This window comes from Tursiops truncatus, chromosome 15 (assembly GCF_011762595.2).
Source record: "Tursiops truncatus isolate mTurTru1 chromosome 15, mTurTru1.mat.Y, whole genome shotgun sequence".
Classification (NCBI taxonomy): domain Eukaryota; kingdom Metazoa; phylum Chordata; class Mammalia; order Artiodactyla; family Delphinidae; genus Tursiops; species Tursiops truncatus.
In genome coordinates, this window is record NC_047048.1 from 33,847,027 (window position 1) to 33,869,004 (window position 21,978).

At 44.0% G+C, this 21,978-nt stretch overlaps 1 pseudogene; it reads left to right on the forward strand.

The window, feature by feature from the left end:
• The first annotated feature begins 1,416 nt into the window (after positions 1 to 1,416).
• Positions 1,417 to 21,978, forward strand: part of LOC101322457 (ectonucleotide pyrophosphatase/phosphodiesterase family member 7-like) — a 77,180-nt pseudogene continuing 56,618 nt past the window's right edge.

The following is a 21,978-nucleotide window of genomic DNA, read 5'->3' on the forward strand; positions in this document are numbered from 1 at the left end:
CCCTACGCAGGAACCCAGCAATCAGGGGCACATGACCCTCCTCTTGGACTGTCTGGGGTTGGATTTTCAAGAACATGAACTTGGCACTTGGTGGGCACCATTAGCCACTGAGCTACCTAAAGAGAAGTGGAATCCTGGGAGACAAGGAAGCAAATTGGGTATCCAAAGAGTCTAGGCAGAAGGATGGGATCTGGGGATCCCAGGGGAGGGGAGTATCAAAGAGAAATGGGAGAGTAGGAGGGGACTGTCTATGGAGGTGAGATAGTTAGTGGCTGTAGCCATTTTAGAGGAAGCCTGCAGCCTCAGAAATGGGCATTAAAGGTGTCAACCCAGTTTGGACAACCTAGCTCAGGTCAGCAGCAGTGGTTTCTGGAAGCCACCTTGCAGCTGTGGAGTTATTTGTAGTGGTCCTGGGATAAGTCGGGGGCATACCCAGCAAGCCACAGCCTCCCTAGTCTTTATTAACAATAGTTAACATGTTTTGAGCACTTTCTAGGTGCCAGGAATTATGGTAAGAGTTTACCAGGCATCATATCAATTATTTCTTGAAATAACCCTATGAGGCATGGATTCCATTTTTTTCTCCATATTACAGATGAGGAGAATTTATAGTCTTATAATTCAGAGAAATTAAGTCAGTTTCACCAAGTCAATGGCACAGCCAGGATTCCAAATGAGCTCTCTCTGACTCCAAAGCCACAATGCCAGGGTGCACTTCTGCCTAGACCCTCCCAGTTCTCCTCCAAGATACTGGACTCTATCACTGACATCCATACCTTCAGGCACTGGGTAGCACCTTTTCTCCAATTCTCAGGCCACCAAAATTGGATCAAGGGTCAGCACTGGTTCAGAATTGCAGTTGCTGGCTCTACACCCATGGCTGGACCACCTTGGATAGCATAAACCCCCACCAAAGCCTGCCTACATTCTCCACCCCTTCTTTACATAGTAATGAGAATGCCGGGGTTCACCATCCCCTCATTAAAGCTGACTCGGTTCCTCCAGCCCCACTCTGCTCAGTCTCCCTGCCCTTCCCCATCAACCCAACCCAGGGCGGCCCAGAATGCCTCATGGTCAAATCCACCCATGTATTGACAAAGGGTCATAATTTTCCCTCTCAATGTCAGAGCCAAGGTCTGTGCACTGGGCACAAAGGAGAGAATGCTTTGGATAATTTCCAATGAAATGAAAGTACAGGGAAGAGGAGAAATGAGGAAGACCAGCCCTAAAGCTGCACCGAGTCCCATAATGACAAATGCTGTACACTCATGTCAGGAAGCCAAGGCTATAAAAGCCACAAGTGAATTAGGAAGGAGTCCAAAGCAGTGATGTCATGTGAGAACATCTTTATGTAGCACTGCTGCCTTGCAATGAAGCTGGCGCTCACCTCCTGGTCAGACAAGTTCTCAGACCCCGATGGTGCCTCCCATCAGGAGAAGGTGAGGAAAAGGCAGAAATGAATCCAAAATGAATTCTGGAGTCACTACTTCTCTCAAGGAAGCCAGGGTGGCCAGGGAACACAGCCATCGTCTCCTTCTCCATGAAAAGCATTCCAAGAAAGATGTGAGTGGACTTTTGTCGGTCTCTGCCGACACCCCCATTAGCATCCTGATCTGTCTTTGGGGAGAAGTCCTCACTGTGTACAGCCTTGGCAAGAGGTAAATCCCAAAGCCCATTTCCCACTGCCAACCCCCTTCCCAAACACACATGATGCTTCCTACCAGGACTTTGACTCTTGATAAAGGATTGCAAAGACAGGGGTCAGTTCTATCCCAATAGGTAGCTCCACCTGGCTGGCTCCAACCGCCACACACACACACATACATACACACACACACACACACACACACACACACACACACACACACACACACACACACACACACACAGCATTCCTGCCCATTCCCCAAGCCTGGTTCTGAAGCTACCTGTGGATTCTGCGAGCCCCCAAGAACCTTACAGTAAACTCTCTTCTTGCTTCATAGACCAGGTTAGTTGCTGGTGTTTGCAGCCAAGAATCCTGACTGATGCACACTTCATTGTGTTCATTGGGTTTGGGTTTTGGAGCCAGCAGCCTTGAGGATATTTCAAATCATGGGCATTGGTGCAATTCTATAAAAAGGAGCCAGAAACTACTTAGACACTTGTCAGGAAGAAGCACCTACAGATGCTTGAGGAAATGTGCATGACTGTGATGTACTGAATGAGGCCCAAATTGGGGGAGGTCCTTCCTTTAGAGCCTCAGGGCCTTTGTATATGCTCTTCCCTGGGATTCCCATCTTCTAACACCCACACCTCATCCAAGCCTCAGTCTAAATGTCACTTCCTCAGAAAAGCTATCATAATTGGCCACAATATGTTGCGTTGTTGTTTATCTGTTTAGGGTCCATGTGCCCCACTAGACTGTAAGCTCCAGGAGGGAGAGACCAAGGCTATTTTTCTCATCACTCTCTCCCCAGTGCGTAGCAAAGTGTAGCATCTAATAGGCATTCCAAAAATATGTGTGAAGGAATTCACATTCATGGGATAGAATCACCCATCCAAATTATTATTATTATTGTTATTATTAAACCTTCATGACATCCATGAGGTAGATGTTATTATCATCCCTGTTACAGGTGAGGAATCTGAGAAACAAGGAGGTTAAGGAATTTGCTATAAGTCACCTAGATGATGTAGGGTGGTGAGGGGATTTGAACCCAGGCATTCTAACTCCAGTGTCCTCTTAATTATCCCCACAGAGCTTTATGCAAAGTAGATGTTCTGATTACCTTTTGCCGTATAACAAACTGCTCCAAAAGTTAGTGGCTAAAAAAGTACATAATTTGTTCAGGGCTCCACAGGAAAGGCTTATTACTGCTCTTCGCAGTATCAGCTGGGGTGACTTCAGTGGGAGCTGGAGGGACCATTCTCAAGACAGCCTATTCCGTGGCTAGAGAGTTGATGTCAGAGTCAGCTGAGATCCCAGCCAGGGCTGTGAGCCAGGGCCTCAGTTCCTCCACTTGGGCCTTGCCATGGGCTGCTTGGGCTTCCTCACAGCATGGTGGCAGATTCAAAGAATAAGTTTGCAAAGAGAACTTAGCCTCCAAAGTCACAGAAGAGTTACTGCCGCTGCATCCTATCTGTGGAAACAGTCAGATTCAAAGGCAGCGAAATCATAGTCTGGCTCTCCATAGGGATGTGACAGGTTTCTAAAAGAATCCATAGGATGGGACTTCCCTGGTGGCTCAGTGGTTAAGATCCGCCTGCCAATGCAGGGGACACGGGTTCGATCCCTGGACCAGGAAGATCCCACATGCCGCGGAGCAACTAAGCCAGTGCGCCACAACTACTGAGCCTGTGCTCTAGAGCCCGCGAGCCACAACTACTGAGCCCACGCACAACTACTGAAGCCCACACACCTAGAGCCTGTGCTCCGCAACAAGAGAAGCCACCGCAATGAGAAGCCTGCTCACCACAACGAAGAGTAGCCCCCACTTGCTGCAACTAGAGAAAGCACGAGCCCAGCAATGAAGACCCAGTGCAGCCAAAAATAAATAAATAAATTTATACAAAAAAAAAAAGAATCCATAGGATGGGAGATAGTATTGACATTACGATCAGCCACAGCAAACAGGATAATGCATGACTTCACCAGACTGTCCTAACTTACAAACCTGACTTTAAAATAACCACCCCAATCACCCACCCCCAAGGACCCCAACTAAGAGTTTAGAAAACGAATGGACTCAAAGAAAAGAAACTAGGGAAAGTAAAATTCACTCGTGGGGCAGACGTAGAGAAGGGAACCTTCCCCCACAATATTTACATATTTTCACTTCACTTCCCTACAATGCCTGAAGCTTTACTGATTAGAAACTCATTTGAGATAACTAGTAACCAATTTAAAAATGCAAACACCTAAGGGTCTTGCCAGAGTCCTCCAAACCGTCCAAGCAGATTCATCAAGGATTTCCTCCTGCCCCGTGCTGAGAGGCAGTGACAAGGGGAGACTGGAGGAGGGCTACAGGTAACTATTGGTAAAAAGCATTTATGGATAGAGATGTGCCGTAAAGAGCAAATGGAGTTCAGCAGAGGAGGTAGAGAGGTAAGCTTTTTTATGCATCTGAACGAGTGCCCTGGTTTGGGGCTCTGCAAAAATAGCCCCAATCAGGCTGCAGGATCAGTTGCTCCTGTTGGGCCAAGCCACTTTTCAAAATACCCTTGCACAGCTGTGCAGAGTGGCCAGCTCCACTGGCCGCTGGCAGAGCCATAACACACACCATCACCACTCCCCTTAAACCTCTTCTGTAAGCACTTTGAATCAATGAAACAGGAGTGAACGTTTGCTGCTGAGTGGTATGTGCCACAGAGGAACATGGTTCCAGCTGAAATCAAAACCTTCCAGCTGTTTGCACCTATGAGAGCCCACAGAAAAAGCCCTTTATTCTGGTATGGCTGTTAGGCTGGGCAAATTTTCTCCATGGGGTGAGTTTCTCTCTCAGAGTTAACTTGCACTCTGAGGTGCCATCTGTCAATGACACTGTTCTCCAGTTGACTTTTCAAAGCACTGCTCCTCCCTAAATGGTCACCAGCCCTGCCCTGCAAGCCCCCAGATGACACTGAACTTAGGTGCGAAAGCAGGAGGTTTCAGGGGAATTCCAGTTCAGCATCTTAGAATCTCGTTGTGCATATTAACAAATTGAAGGAGAAAAACCATATGATCATCTCAATAGATGCAGAAAAAGCTTTCGACAGAATTCAACACCCATTTATGATAAAAACTCTCCAGAAAGTAGGCATAGAGGGAACTTACCTCAACAAAGGCCAAATATGACAAACCCACAGCCAGCGTTGTTCTCAAGGGTAAAAAAAAAAGAAACCATTTCCACTAAGATCAAGAACAAGACAAGGGTGGCCACTCTCACCACTATTATTCAACATAGTTTTGGAAGTTGTAGCCACAGAAATCAGAGAAGAAAAAGAAATAAAAGGAATCCAAATCGGAAAAGAAGAAGTAGAGCTGTCATTGTTCGCAGTTGACATGATACTATACATGGAGAATCTTAAAGATGCTACCAGAAAACTACTAGAGCTAACCCATGAATCTGGTAGAGTAGCAGGATACAAAATTAATGCACAGAAATCTCTTGCATTCTTATACACTAATGATGAAAAATCTGAAAGAGAAATTAAGGAAACACTTCCATTTACCATTGCAACAAAAAGAATAAAATATCTAGGAATAAACCTACCTAAGGAGACAAAAGACCTGTATGCAGAAAATTATAAGACACTGATGAAAGAAATTAAAGATGATACAAACAGATGGAGAGATATACCATGTTCTTGGATTGGAAGAATCAACATTGTGAAAATGACTCTACTACCCAAAGCAATCTACAGATTCAATGCAATCCCTATCAAACTACCACTGGCATTTTTCACAGAACTAGAACAAAAAATTTCACAATTTGTATGGAAACACAGAAGACCCCAAATAGCCAAAGCAATCTTGAGAAAGAAAAATGGAGCTGGAGGAAACAGGCTCCCTGACTTCAGACTGTATTACAAAGCTACAGTAATCAAGACAACATGGTACTGGCACAAAAACAGAAATATAGATCAATGGAACAGGATAGAAAACCCAGAGATAAACCCACGCATATATGGTCACCTTATCTTTGATAAAGTAGGCAAGAATATACAATGGAGAAAAGACAGCCTCTTCAATAAGTGGTGCTGGGAAAACTGGACAGCTACATGTAAAAGAATGAAATTAGAACACTACCTAACACCATACACAAAAATAAACTCAAAATGGATTAAAGACCTAAATGTAAGGGCTGACACTATAAAACTCTTAGAGGAAAACATAGGCAGAACACTCTATGACATAAATCACAGCGAGATCTTTTTTGACCCACCTCCTAGAGAAATGGAAATAAAAACAAAAATAAACAAATAGGACCTAGTGAAACTTAAAAGCTTTTGCACAGCAAAGGATACCATAAATAAGACGAAAAGACAACCCTCAGAATGGGAGAAAATATTTGCAAATGAAGCAACTGACAAAGGATTAATCTCCAGAATATACAAGTAGCTCATGCAGCTTAATATCAAAAAAACAAACAACCCAATCCAAAAATGGGCAGAAGACCTAAATAGATATTTCTCCAAAGAAGATATACAGATGGCAACAAACACATGAAAGGATGCTCAACATCACTAATCATTAGAGAAATGCAAATCAAAACTACAATGAGATATCACCTCATACTGGTCAGAATAGCCATCATCAAAAAATTTACAAACAATAAATGCTGGAGAGGGTGTGGAGAAAAGGGAACCCTCTTGCACTGTTGGTGAGAATGTAAATTGATACAGCCACTATGGAGAACAGTATGGAGGTTCCTTAAAAAACTACAAATAGAACTACCATATGACCCAGCAATCCCACTACTGGGCATATACCCTGAGAAAACCATAATTCAAAAAGAGTCATGTACCACAATGTTCACTGCAGCACTATTTACAATAGGCAAGAGATGGAAGCAACCTAAATGTCCATCGACAGATGAATGGATAAAGAAGATGTGGCACATATATACAATGGAATATTACTCAGCCATAAAAAGAAATGAAATTGAGTTATTTGTAGTGAGGTGGATGGACCTAGAGTCTGTCATGCAGAGTGAACTAAGTCAGAAAGAGAAAAACAAATACCGTATGCTAACACATATATATGGAATCTTAAAAAAAAAAAAAAGGTTCTGAAGAACCTAGGGGCAGGACAGGAATAAAGACGCAGATGTAGAGAATGGACTTGAGGAGTGGGGAGGGGAAAGGGTAAGCTGGGACGAAGTGAGAGAGTGGCGTGGACATATATATACACTACCAAATGTAAAATAGACAGCTAGTGGGAAGCAACCGCATAGCACAGGGAGCTCCGTGCTTTGTGACGACCTAGAGGGGTGGGATAGGGAAGGTGGGAGGGAGGCGCAAGAGGGAGGGGATATGGGGATATATGTATACGTATAGCTGATTCACTTTGTTATACAGCAGAAACTAACACAGCATTGTAAAGCAATTATATTCCAATAAAAATGTTAAAAGAAAACAGAAAGAATCTCGGTGTAGGAGGAAATTTTTTTTCCCAAGGTCTGGGCCAAACGTTGTTTATAATCTGCTTTGGTTGTTGGAAAGTGCTAGGATAAGGGTCTGCATGGGCAGTGGAAAGGGCACCTAACCAAGTGTCAGATGGTCAGAAATACTTCCCCATCAGACAACCCTTAAGTTGAAGACTAGAAGGTGATAAGAGTTATCTAGGTAAATAAGGAAGATGGTAGAAGATTGTTCCAAGCAGAGGACCAGCATACGCAAAAAATGATAGATGAAAGAGTTTTCGAGGGACTTCCCTGGTGGCGCAGTGGTTAAGAATCTGCCTGCCAATGCAGGGGACACGGATTCGAGACCTGGTTCGTGAAGATCCCACATGCCGCGGAGCAACTAAGCCTGTGCGCCACAACTACAGAGCCTGTACTCTAGAGCCCGCGAGCCACAACTACTGAGCCCACGTGCCACAACTACTGAAGCCCATGTGCCTGGAGCCCGTGCTCCCCACAACAAGAGAAGTCACAGCAATGAGAAGCCCACACACCACAACGAAGAGTAGCCCCTGCTCGCTGCAACTAGAGAAAGCCCGCACCCAGCAACAAAGACCCAACACAGCCAAAAATAAAAATTTAATTTAAAAAATAATTAAAATAAAATAAAATGAGTGGATTTAGAAAGTCCTCTCATCCTTTACGAAAAAAGAAAAAGAAAGTGTGTTCATGGAGCTGAAAGAAGTTCATTTAATCATTAGCGTAAGGGGTGAGGAATGCAGAAGTAAGTTGGAGCCAAACCATAAAGTTTTTCATCAGCCATGTTTATCATGTGGACAAAGGGAGCCAGAGGAGTAACAATCCTCTTTGTGCTATAAAAACAGAAATCTGTCTCTGGAGGATGGATCGGGGGGCAGGATACCAGGTGGGAGGCTGCTATAAGCCAAGTGAGACAAGATAGTTGTCTGAACCAAGGTTGTGGCCATGTGGATGGAGGGGAGAAGATGGACTAACTTGCTTGAGGTGGGGGCGGGGGGAGAATGCAGGATGGCATCTAAGTTTTTTGGAAGCATGATGGATGGTGGGGTGAGTTGGACCTGATGAACCCAAGCAGAAGAAGAAGTCAGGAAAGGAAGGGTAAGCTGAGGTCAGTGCAAGAGGGACATACAAGTGGAAGTGACCCGTGTACAGTTTGATACGCCAGAGTGGAGTCATGCAGAGAGTTTTGGAATGTAAATAAAGATTGAAGTGTTAGGGAACCATTGACTGAAACCACCCACCTTGGCCAGGCACGATGATAACCACTTACATGAGTTGTCTTGCCAGAGACAAGGAACGTGGTGCTGCCGTAAAAACTAACCAGGAGAATTCGAGAAGGGACAAAAGGAGGGAGGAGATGCCGGTACATATGTCCTACCAACTTCCCAGAATCCTACTCACTGGAATCCATTTTGGCTGAGAGATGCGCGTGCCACCAGGAAGGACCCTGAGTCAGACCAAATATGGGCCAAGCAAGATAACTGGCCAGAGACAACCCAGAAACTAACCCCATTACCATAAAACCTGAGACTGCAAGATACGTCGCAGAGCAGTTCTCCTGGGTTTGCTTACCCTGCTGCTCTCTGCCCGGGTACCCCTTCCCAATAAAGTATTTTGCTTTGTCAGTAGGTGTGTCTCCTCAGACAATTCATTTCCGAGTGTTAGACAAGAGCCCACTCTCAGGACTTGGAAGGGGTCCCCCTTCCTGCAACAGAAGGATCCTGGGAGTAGGCAATCCCCCAAAAGAAGGTTCAGAGGAATAAGAATAGAACCCGGGGGACAGATGAAGGGAAGAGATCTTCCAACCCTCAGACATCTTCCCAAAAAACACTGATTGGTGGTTTCTTCAGTATGCATTATTCAGGACCATATTTAAAGATCATATTCAAAATAACTCAAAACATTTAATATTGCTCTTTAAAGATTAAGTCTAAAAAACAGGACTTCCGTTATTACACAGACCCTAAAGCAATTTTCCAGCAAGTGTCTATCAAACAAAAATCTGATCTGACTCAAGAGAGTGTCACATCAAGTGTAAGAATCCAATTCCATTGTCTATAAGAGCCTTCTGCCAGGTACAAGACCCTAATCCAGTTGAAGTGATTTTCTATTGATTAACAGACTGGGAATACACAGATTGTTGGTTTTTGAGATTCCTTCCCTGGGTCTTGATGCCACCTGTGAATAATTTTCACAGAGTCAAAAAGCTCCCGACCATCAAAATAAAAATGACAGTCGGTCACGGAGGCAGATTATAGGTCAATCACCTTGCTTATTTTTTAACTGTGAGTAGCCATTAATGTTATGGAGTAAGAAATCTGTTTGCATAACCAGATTTTTATAGGCTACTGGGAATAAAGGTTTCCTAAGTGGATGATTTTTACAACGATAGCCTTTGGATCTCTGATGGTATAGCTCTAATGGTACAGCTCTGATGAGGAAATGTTCCTTTAATTATGTGGAAGGCCAATTACCACGTTATAGCCACATTGTTTTGCAGATTGCATATAATCTCTCCATTTCCATAGCTTCAGCACTATAATTCTGGAGAAAACGCAGGCACCAAGAAGACACTTGAGGCACATTATGCTGGAGATGAAGATGTTTTAGCGAATTCAATTTAAGCTACAACATTAAAGTTATTTTGTTGAATAAAACATAATGCAATTATGAGCTTGTGTATGTCAACTCTATAGTGGAGGTAATAATAGCTAGAGAGAGAGCATCCTCTCTCCCCTTTTTCGTGCTCATTAGAGTAATAGATAATGCTATGGAGAGAACCTTGCTCTAATATGTGCTTCATCTCAGGTTACGTGTGTTTCCTGCAACTGCACTTCGTGGGGGAAAAACAGTAAAGGGACTAATTTGGGAGCCATTCACAGAAGTGCTACTACTTGATGTTTTTAATCCACTGAGATTTCTTGTTCCCAATGCCAACCAGGAAAGCACTTTCTTGAGAAGCTCAGATTAATCACTATCTTTTACGTACTCAGCACTGAGAGGTTTGTAGAGAGAAAGTGAAGAAATCAGTAGAGTGGAGATAGAGGAAGAACATGATGGCGGAGAGGCAAAGATATTGCAGTGTTGATCTCAATCTTGCCACTAATTGGTGGGACCAATGACTTCCCGCTCTAGAACTCAGTTGTTCTTGTCTGTGAAATGGAGGAGTAGAAGGGTCTTCAAGGCCCCCTCAAAGTACTACCATTCCATGAGCACATCCTGAACATGTAGGAAGACTACATTTTCCAGCCTCTCTTGTGGTTACCATGCGACTGCATTTCCACCAAAAGGAATGTAAGAAATCACATGTCCCTTCTGGTCCAAGGTAATTAAAAGCAAGTGTGGGTTCTCCATGCTTCCTCTCTTTCCCATCCGCATGGCTATAGGAGATGGCAGAATTACAAGATGGAAACCTCCAAGACCTCTGAAACACTGTTGGAGGAGGGCCACCAAGAGAGCTCCTGACTTGCACTGGACTGTTATGTGGGTGATAAGTAAATGGTTATTGTGTGAAACCTCTGAGATTCCAGGGTTTCTTTGTCACAACAACACTGTCTAGAGTTACCCTGATTAACATATAAGGTTCTGAGAGATCTAGCAGACAGAGAAAGAAGTTAGACTTCAATTACACTGCTAATTTTGATTATATATTTAAAAATTAAACAGATCATCCTACAAAGCAGATCATCCACATTCCTTTTAAGCATACATGGCACAAATGCAAAATATTGACCACATACATAGGCCATAAGGAAAATCTCAACAAAATCCACATAATTGTCGTTATACAGATGACATTTTCTCACTATAATGCAGCAAAATTAGAAATTGACAGTAAAAAGACAGCTAAACACAAGCATACATTTGGAAAATTAAAAATATCCTTCTGAACAATCCATGAGTTAAAGGAGAAATCACAATAGAAATTACTAAATATTTACAACTGAACGACAACAAAACTGTATATTTTATGCCTTTTTTCACATGGATTCATTCAGCTACTTGGCTTTCACTTTCATCATGTTATTCTAGGAGGCAGTGGTTGCTTATTCCACCCCCTACCTACTTTTATGGAGACCTGTAGTTGATAAGAACATACTTCTTTCTTCTAGAGAGCTAAACACTGAGCTGAATTGTGCAGCAACACAACCATGGTAGGAGCAACTATGTGTTACTGGTGGGGCAGACAGTGGGGGCAAGGGACGGTGAGCATGCGCACACTTGCAAACCTGTGCAGTGACAGACACAAATAATCCCCTGGGCATCCCTCTTCTGCCATGTTGAGCATCTAGGCATCAACTAAAAGCCAATCACTGAGCCATCTCAACACTCATTTTAACTTTGGCAGCAGGTTGCAATTGAGAGAAAGAAAAGTGACAAAAATGTAAAATAATGTACACACATGTGTAAAAGAAAATGATGAAATCAATTGTATATTTATCTCTCTTTACCTCTTCAGGCCGTTTGTCTCATCATATACTAGGTGGCCACCTACAAACTTTTTCCTGGGGTAGTGCCCCAGACACATGAGGCCCTTTCCAGGAGCCACAGTGCAGGTTAGCGTGTGGGGCAAGTGTGCACTCGGGGAATCGTGTAGGAAGGAGCTTCAGATGGTGCTTACCTCTGGGAAGGATGGATATGGGATTCTGTGGGGTGGCTTGGCTGTATCTGTCATGTTGTTTCTTAAGAAACCAAAAAAGGTCCAAAGCCTATATTGAAAAGTTATGTTGTTAATGGGGGTATTATTTCCTTGTTGTCTGTTTTTTTCTGCATGTTGGAAATGTTGCACAATTTAAAAGAAAATAATAAATTACAAGAAAAAAGAACTTAGAGAAACACCTAAATCTCCTTTGAGGCAACATCCCAACTGACTTGAAGTTGCCGAAAAGCTAAAAGCAGACCTAGCTGGAAAAGTGACTGAGAATTAGTCTGAGAAAGCCTCAAAGGAGGGCCTCCCAAGGAGACATCTTATGCGGCCCCACCTGTCCCACTGCAGGTTCACCCAGCGCCTATGAGTCCTACATCTAGCCAAGAGCTAAATACTAGAATGGAGTTTGATTCCTGAGTGTCTGGCTTGATGTGCCTTTGTGAACTCCAAGGTTGATGTTATAATCACAGATGTAACAGCAGATGGGATATAAAATGTGGTCCTGGAAGGAGCAGGACAGCAGCCCCACTTCCCCCACTGAGGGATGCCGCAGCAGCACACCCACGTGCCCTCGAATGGAGGCCCCCTTGCACCCCCTACACCCACTCATTCTCCGCCCTGATTTGGGGGAAGGGTGCCTTTAGCCCCATCTTGTATCAACTCTTCAAGGCTCTGGGAATGATCCTGGAACATTTTCAGATCCATCTTGGGCACCAGCAGACCCCAAATTGTTAAGCGCTTTCCCCTCCCACATCTGAAACACCAAAGTTCATCACAAATTTCAGCCTAAATTGGAATGTTTCTCTGCAGGTTTTATAATTAAATTCTATCCTAAAAACAGTCATTCACTTACACTTTGTTTATTTGTTTGTTTGTTTTCGTCTTTTAGGTACCAGTTGAATTTCTGATGAAGTTTCCTTACGATGGTGGTGCCTAGTTCGGGCCCAGCAGCAGGGCAGCCCAACCCTCCCTATACTGCCCAGGGCTCAGGGGGTGCGAGAAGAAACAAAAAGTTTAAGGCTGAGGCCCCAGATGCAACAACCAGGAAAATCTTGTCAATCAAGGAAACAAAAATCCTTCTGAACTCTACAATACTACTGTACTACTGTACACCTAAAAAAAAAAAAAAAAAAAAAAAAAAAAAAAAAAAACTAAACCACTGCTCTCTAGATAATGGACAGCCTGCCCACTCCAAGACAGGGTTGCTGTAATCAGAGCTCCCTGATCAGCCCTGGATCCAGTCATCACTCAAAAAATGGTTATTGAGCACCTACTGTGTGCCAGGCACTGCTTCAGACACTGAGAGTACAGCAGTGAGCAAGATGGACAAAAATCATGGATCTCATGGGGCCGACAGTCTAGGTGAGGGAGACAGACAATAAAAAATATTAATATATTAACATGTGTTATTGGGGCTTCCCTGGTGGCGCAGTGGTTGAGAATCCGCCTGACAATGCAGGGGATTCGAGCCCTGGTCCAGGAAGATCTCACATGCCGCAGAGCAACTAAGCCCATGCACCACAACTACTGAGCCTGTGCTCTGGAGCCCGTGAGCCAGAACTACCGAGCCCGCGTGCCGCAACTACTGAAGCCCACGCGCCTAGAGCCTGTGCTCCACAACGAGAGAAGCCACCGCGATGAGAAACCTGCGCACTGCAACGAAGAGTAGCCCCCGCTCGCCGCAACTAGAGAAAGCCCGTGCACAGCAACGAAGACCCAACAGAGCCAAAAATAAATACATAAAATAAATAATTTTTTTAAATGTGTTATTAATATATCATGTATGGAATGTATTAATATAGCATTATAGCTAATTAATATGTAGTAATGTAATAATATATGTATATATAACTATATATTAAGACATTACATGTATAATACATGCACATTACATATACATATATAGGTGCAGTTAGAAAGCGAGTGACTGAGTTCTAAGTGCTAAAGGGTAAAGTAAAGCAAGAAAGGGAATAAGTGCGGGGCGTGGGTTGCAGCCTCAGCTGAGTGGCCAGGGAAAATGACCCTGAAGGCCAGGGTCAAGTCCTGCAGCTCTCTTATGAGAAGAGCATTCCAGGTGGAGAGCACAGCAAGAATGAGTGACCTACAACTTGGTTGGTTGCAGGATCACCCAGAGCAGGTGAGGAGGGCATGCGTAGAGCAGCAGGAGGTGGGGGGCTTGGCTTTGCCCAGTGAGATGGAGCTGCAGGAGGAGATGTGAGCATGGGGGTGACATATTCTGGCTGCTGCAGGAGGAAGGACAGGAGCCGAAGAGCCAGTCAGAGGCACTTTAATGACCAAGAGGAGAGATGCAGTGGGCCTGGAGCAGGGAGGCAGCTATGGAGGCAGAGGCAGGGAGAAGCCCTTGGGAATCGCTGCTGGGAATCACTGCTGGAATGGGAGGGGGATGCAAATCTCGGAAGTGATTTTATTTCTATGTCCTTTCACATTTCTGTGCCTTCTTTTTCTCCATCTTGAAATTGGGCATAACGTCACCTTGCCTGCTTCCCTGGGATGTTTCGTTAGATTCAGTGACTCAGAAAGGAACCAACACTCATGACACTGATGGGCGGATAACTTACCTTCCCGGTTGCGCTGTCATAAATGTAACACCCTCGAACTCGCCAAGCTAGAGTCCATCCTCCGTCAAGATAGGAGTGGTGGAGAAAAGCACACCCCACACACAGAGAGCCAGTCTCCCCAAAAGCCCATCCCCACTGAGATCCTCTTTTATTACTCTCAGAAAAATGGTGCAAAAATTTGATTAGGCAAGATATCAAAGTTCTGGTGTGTGACAGAGAGGGCTCTCACTTGCTGATGACGTGCAGACACGGCAAGTCAGAAGTACTTTTTTATTGCTCTGGGGCCGCTCAGTATCAGAGTTCCAAAGCAGCGGGCTGAGTGAGCTCGTTCCCAGCCACTCAACCTTCCAGAACATCATCTCTGCAAATCTACAGTGCAAAGCTGATTTCTGAGATCATCCTCTGGGGAGGTTGGGCGGGATGGGCCACTGTCTCCACAACAAGCAGCAATGATAGCAGATGGCAGATGCCCAGCCTTTCCCAGGTTGGGGGTGGGGTGGTCACTGTCCTAGGAACACAGGTGTTCCAAATGTAACATCTGTGAAGGATTCTCCTCTCTGTTCAGTCCCACCACAAGAATCTCATTAACAGATGCTACTGTGTTTAAAACGTTAAAGTCTCTCCTTTGGAATATGCAATGTCTGGATTTTGCTTCTTTAGTACAGAGGCGTTGGGGGCGGGGGTGGAGAGTGTATGAGGGGTGTAGAAGATTGGCCATGAGCTGGGAATTGTTGAATGGCATCATGGGTACACAGCATGCATTAAACTACTCTCTCTACTTTTAATATATTTGAAATTTTCTGTAATAAATTTTTAACCACCTTAGAGCAATTTGGCAATATCTAATAAAATTACATTCCCTTTCACACAGCAATTCCACCTCTTGAAATTCTTCAGATATACTAGCAAAAGTGCCAAATAAAGTGTTATTCCTTGCAGTACCGGTTCTAAGAGCAAGAGGCTGGAAACAAGCTAAGTGTTCATCAAGAGGGGATTGGTTAAATAAATTATAGCACATCAAACAATGGAATAGATCTGTGCAGCCGATAAAAGGAAAAGAACGCTCTATGCCCTAACATGGAACAAACTCTAAGATAAAATATAATGGGCAGAATAATGACCCCAAAAGAGTCTATGTTTTATCCCTGAAACCTGAGAATATGTCTCCTCACATGGCAAAAGGGACTTTACAGGTAGGATTAAGTTAAGGATTTTGCAATCAGGAGATTATTCTGGATTATCCAGGTGAGTCCAGTGCAATCACAATAATTATAATAGGGAGGAAGGAGGGTCAGAGTCAGAGAGGGATTTGAAGATGTTACGCTGCTGGCTTTGAAGATGGAGGGAGGAAGGGGCCATGAGCCAAGGACTACAGGCAGCTCTTAGACGCTAGACAAGGCAAGGTAGCAAACTTGGTTTTAGCCCAGAGAGACCCATTTGGGATTTCTGACCTCCAGATTGTACAAAAATCAATTAGTGATGTTTTAAATACTAAGTTTGTGGTAATTTGTTATAGCAGCAAATAGGGAACCAATATATCATTTAAATGGAAAAAATAAGATGTAAAATAGTGTTTATAATAAGCTATCATTTATAGGAGATGGGTAGGTATAGGTATAGATATAGTTATAGATATAAGTATACTTTCTGGAAGGAGACAAGAAACTGGTAACACTGATTGCCTGTGGGGAGAACTGGAGGCAGAGGAAAGGGATGGAAGGGTGACTTTTCAATGTGTATCCCTGTCTTAGTCCATTCGGGCTGCTAAAAGAATATCATAGACTGGGTGGCTTACAAACAACAGAAATTTCTTCCTCATAGTTCTGGAGGCTAGAAAGTCCATGATCAAGGTGTCAGCAGATTTGCTGTCTCCTGGTGTCTTCTTGCTGTGTCCTCACATGGCATAAGGGGTGAGGGAGCTCTCTGGGGTCTCTTTCATAACAGCACTAATCCCATTCATGAGGGCTCCACACCCATGACCTAAACACCTCTCAAAGGCCCTACCTCCTAATACCATCACATTGGGGGGTAGGATTTCTTATGAATTATGAATTTGATGGTGTCGTGGTTGGGGGGTGGGGGACACAGACATTCAGTCTGTAGGAGGCTTTTGTACCTTTTGAGTTTTGTACCATTTGAATAGTTTGTCTAGAAAAAACAATAAAATTTCAATTAAAATAAACCTCCCTCCATTACCATGATGTACAGATTTTCAAGGTTCAGATTATTTTAAACGTGTAAACTCAAAAGCACGGAAACAGAGTGATCACTACCCAGTGGCTGGGGCTCCTGGGTATCTGGGAAGCAGGACAAAAATGGGAGGAAAATCTTACCAGATTTCATTGCCTACATGGCACTCATCAACTCAGAGGGAGTTGGGCAGTGGGCCCTTTCAGGACTGACTTGGGAAGTTTCTCCCAAATAATAAATAAGCCGATACTATAGACCTTCTCCAGTCTCCGCTGGGTTCTTCTCCCTCCCTGAACACACCCCAAAATGGCAAAAGGAACACAGCCAATGCCACCTTTCCTGGAGCCTGGTCTGTCTTTCCATGCTCCACATGGGCCACAGCTAGGCCCTTCACACCCCTTGCTCCACCTAAAAAAATCCTCAATTCCCCTGATTTTATATATCACCTAGGGAACCAGTGGCAGACTGTAATAGCTCCAGGCAAAAATGCTTCCAGACCTAAAATGATTAGCTTTATGGGAGCTATTATGCAAATGTATGGCCATTTCAAAGCTATTCAGCCTTGCAAAGACCTAGAAGAGAATGGGGAGTCGAGAGGAATTCAAAAGTTTTTGATTATCCAAGTTCACTCAAATTCTAATTTGAATATTAAAACTCACTACAATTATTATGTCACACACACACACACACACACACACACACACTCGTATCATCAGATTTGCTAAGCCTTACTTCTATCATGCTCAAAATCAGGGTGGTGGAGAACTGACCCAAGAACAAAGGTTGGTCTAGTGTTATCAGTCCCGGGGTTGGGGGGCGTTTCTCTCCCCTCACCTTTGTACCTGGACCACAGCATCAGCCTGATCTCTTGGACAACCGAGAGGAGGCAGCTGCAGGCACGCCCAGGCTCAAAGACTATGAGCCAGGTCCAGACTGAGATTCCTGACAACCCAGAAAGAGACAGGAGAACATTTACTCAGCACTTGCTACCAGCCAGACACACTTCAGAATATATCACTTGTATTAACTCATTTACTCCTCTCAGCAACCCTATGAAATCGGTATTGTTACTACCAACCACTCTGCCAAATGGGGAAACCGAGGCACTGCTGATGCATGGCAGAGCTGGGCTTCCATCCAGCGATTCAACCACTCTGCCCCACCATCTCCTGGATCCATGTATGTTTCCCCTCTGAAGCATATAAAACTAGTAGTTTGGGGTTTCTTAAGTATGACATGGGTGGACAAGGATCTGGAAAGGACGGTATAGGACCCTGAAAACAGCCTGAGTTCAACCTTAGCCCTGACAATACTCCTTGTGTCATCATGGTTGAGAGTCTTTTATCAGTGTTGTTGTTCTTATTATTATTAAAATTAAGATATGACTTTTACTGTAATAATCATCCTCGTTTTTTATAAGTAGTTTTCTTTTTCTTAATTTTTATTTTACATTGGAGTATAGTTGACACTGGAGTGTAGTTGATTAACAATGATGTTAGTTACAGCAAAGTGATTCAGTTATGCCCATGCAAGTATCCATTCTTTTTCAAATTCTTTTCCCATTTAGGCAATTACAGAATATTGAGCTGAGTTCCCTGTGCTATACAGTAGGTCCTTGTTAGTTATCTATTTTAAATATAGTAGTGAAAATTCACCCTCTTAAAGTGTACACTTCAGTAGTTTTTAGTATATTCAGAAAGTTATGCAACCGTCGCCCCTATCTAATTCCAGAACATTTTCTTCACCTCAAAAGAAACCCCATACCTATTAGCAGTCACTCCCCATGCCCCTCTCCCTGCACACCCTGAAGCCACTAATATAGATTCTGAGGGACCAGACTCTCTTCCTCTCCATCTGCACAGAAGGGTTGGTAACAGCACCCGCCTATTGGTCTGTGATGAGAATGAGATGAGATGGTGTGTAGTAACACACTGTGTAGTGAATAGCATACAACATATGCTGAGATCTAAATCCAGGCACTGGGCTGATAAACACCTCTCCTCTCTACCCGCCATCATCAAGGCTGTGTCAAGAGAGACCCCCAGCTCCAAGGCCTAACTCAGAAATGCAGGATATTGGTCAGCACGTTCTCTCCTTTCCCAAATGAATGACCCTCCTGAGAAGACTTTCATGGATGAGTGCAAACCCTGCCTGATGAGTCCTGGACCCCACACCCAGCAAAGGGCTTGGATGTGACAGTCTCAGACTGTCTGATCACACCATTCCCTTTCTTAAGAACCTTCAGTGTCTCCCCATTCTCCAAAGATAAAAAATGCATGCCTGACTCTCCACAATCTGGCCTCCACCTACCTCCTCCAATGATCGCTGAATGTTGGAGAGATTCCAGTTACTCTGGAAAAGCTCCTTTGAACTCAGGTTCCTCCTATTGCTCATTTGTGACCTTAAAAAAATCACTTTACCTAAAGAAGATGTGGTACTTATATACAATGAAATATTACTCAGCCATAAAAAGGAATGAAATAATGCCATTTGCAGCAACATGGATGGACCTAGAGATTATCATACTAAGTGAAGTCAGACAGAGAAAGACAAATACCATACGATATCACTTATATGTGGAATCTTAAAAAAATTATACAAAAGAATTTACTTACAAAACAGAAATAGAGTCACAGATGTTATGTAGAAAACAAACTCATGGTTACCGGGGGGAAAAGGGAGGGGAGGGATAAATTGGGAGATTGGGATTGACATATACACACTACTATATATAAAATAGATAACCAATAAGGACCTACTGTATAGCATAGGGAGCTCTACTCAATACTCTCTAATGACCTATATGGGAAAAGAATCTTAAAAAGAGTGGATATATATATATGTATAACTGAATCACTTTGCTGTACAGCAGAAATTAACACAACATTGTAAATCAACTATACTTCAATGAAAACATTTTTTTAAAAATCACTTTACCTCTCTGAGCCAAAGGATCCTCGTCTTTAAGATGAGGGAGCAACAATGGCTCCCTTGCAGAGCTGCTGTGGTTATTAAACAGGGATATAATTGAAGCGAAACTGTATGGCTCCTGACATACACTAGGCCAGAGCTCATGTATTTTTTTTTTTGTAAAGGACCAAATAGTAAATATTTTACGTTTTGTGGGCCACACAACCTATCACAATTACTCAAGGCTGCACTTGTAGCACAAAAGCAACCAAATACCATATGTAAAGGAATGGATGTGACTGTGTTCCAATAAAACTATATTTACAAAAGCAAGTTGTCAGCCTGTTTGGACTGTAGTTTGCCAGTCGATAAATCTCTCTCATTCTCCTACAACACTTTATTCCTGAGGCACACCGGACTCCTCACAGCTCCCTGCCCACAATGCTGCACCCCTACTCCATGCCTCCATTCCAGCCAGTCCACAATCCCAGAATGTCCAGCATGAGCATCCTACCTCTCTTGTGGATACTTGCCTGGCTTCCCTGTGCTCTGCAGGCTCTCCTAGCCTGTACCCCCAATCAGCGAGCATCCATACCATGTCATGGTAAGTGGTTTACAATTCTAATTCTCTCTTCCAAACTGGACAAGGAAGCCCTATGGTCCACCTATCCTCAGGGCCCAACACAGCACCCAGCACATTGTAGGTGATTAGTAAATGTTTATGGAAAGAATCAGCAGTAATCTCCACATACAGCAGGACGAGCAATCTCTCAGACATGACGTTGAGTGAAAGAAGCCAGACACAGAAGAGTTACTACTGGATGATTTCAGTTATACAAAGTTTAAGAATAGGCAAAACAGATCAATGACCATAGAAATCAGAATAGATGGTTACCTCAGTGGAGTAGGAGGTGATGATCTGGGCAGGAGCCCAAGAGAAATGTTTCGGTGCTGAAAAGATACTGTATCTGCATCTCCCTGGTGGTTACAAGGGATATCAGTTTGCTAAGCTACCACAACAAAGTACCCCAAAGCGGGCAGCTAAAGACAACAGATATTTGTGGTCTCAGAGTTCTGGAGGCCAGAAGTCTGAGATAAAGATGTCAGCAGGGCCGTGCTCTCTCTCCAGCGGCCCTAGGGGAGAAATCTTTCCATGCCTCCCTTCAAGCTTCTGGTGGTTGCCAGCAATCTTGACTTCTTAGTTCATAGAGGCATCATCTCAATCTGTGCTTTCATCTTCACATAGCCTTCTCCCTTGTGTGTGTGTGTGTGTGTGTGTGTGTGTGTGTGTGTCTGTGTGTCTGTGTGTGTGTGTGTGCCCAAATTTCTCTCTTCTTACAGGGACACCAGTCATATTGGACTAAGGGCCCACCCCAATCCACTATGACCTCACCCTAACTAATTATATCTGCAACAACCCTGCTACCAAATCAGGTCACATGCTGAGGTCCTGTGGGTTAGGATTTCAACATAGCTTTTGTGGGGACACAATTCAACCCACAACAATGGTGCACACATGTGTAAAAAACAATCATCAAATTGCACATTTAAGATGAGTGCACTTTACTGTGTAAATATTATGTCTCGATAAAACAAAATGGAAGGAAAAAAATAAATAAGCAATAACCAAAAAGCCCCACTTCTCTGTCAGCATCTGAGAGACAGAGCCAGTAATAATACCCCGTACTTATGGTGAAGGTATAATGTGTTTTTAAAAATTATTTTTCCCCTCATGGGATCAGACATGTACATTCTCCCCATAAATTCTGCTGGGTTTCTGGGATCTGCCTCTTCCAGAGGTCAGGGAGAGAATGATGGTGAAGCAGAAATCATTTTCGGAGTGAAGCCGCCTCAAAATTAGCAAGGACCAGCCAGCTGTTCACTTTCCACCCTATGTGCTGCCCTTGGCAGACAAGAAGGAATTTTTAAAGACTGATTACACATTCTTTTTTATTGGTGCCATGTTTGTAGTATTTGCTGTCCCCAGCTGGTGCCACAGTAGGTGATATAAAAAGATGTATGAATAATGTATACAACAGCTCCAGAGTCATCAGAGAACCTAGCTGCCAAAACAGGGAAGGCACGGCGGGCAGAGATAATGGATTTGAGAGGGAAGCAAGGGACATGCATATTCCTGATCAGCTTTCCCTGAAAACCGTGGGCTACTGTCAGCTTGAAGATGAGCAAGTGGGATCTGCATCCGGCCCTAGAGAAAGCTCCCATCAAGAATGCACAGGGGGGGCTTCCCTGGTGGCGCAGTGGTTGGGAGTCCGCCTGCTGATGCAGGGGGCGCAGGTTCGTGCCCCGGTCCGGGAGGATCCCACGTGCCGCGGAGCGGCTGAGCCCGTGAGCCATGGCCACTGGGCCTAGGGGTCCAGAGCCTGTGCTCCGTGGCGGAAGAGGCCACAACAGTGAGAGGCCCGCGTACCGAAAAAAAAAAAAAAAGAATGCACAGGGTATGAGACTTCCCTGGTGACGCAGTGGTTAAGAATCAGCCTGGATCCTCCGCACAAATTGCAAACTGTGC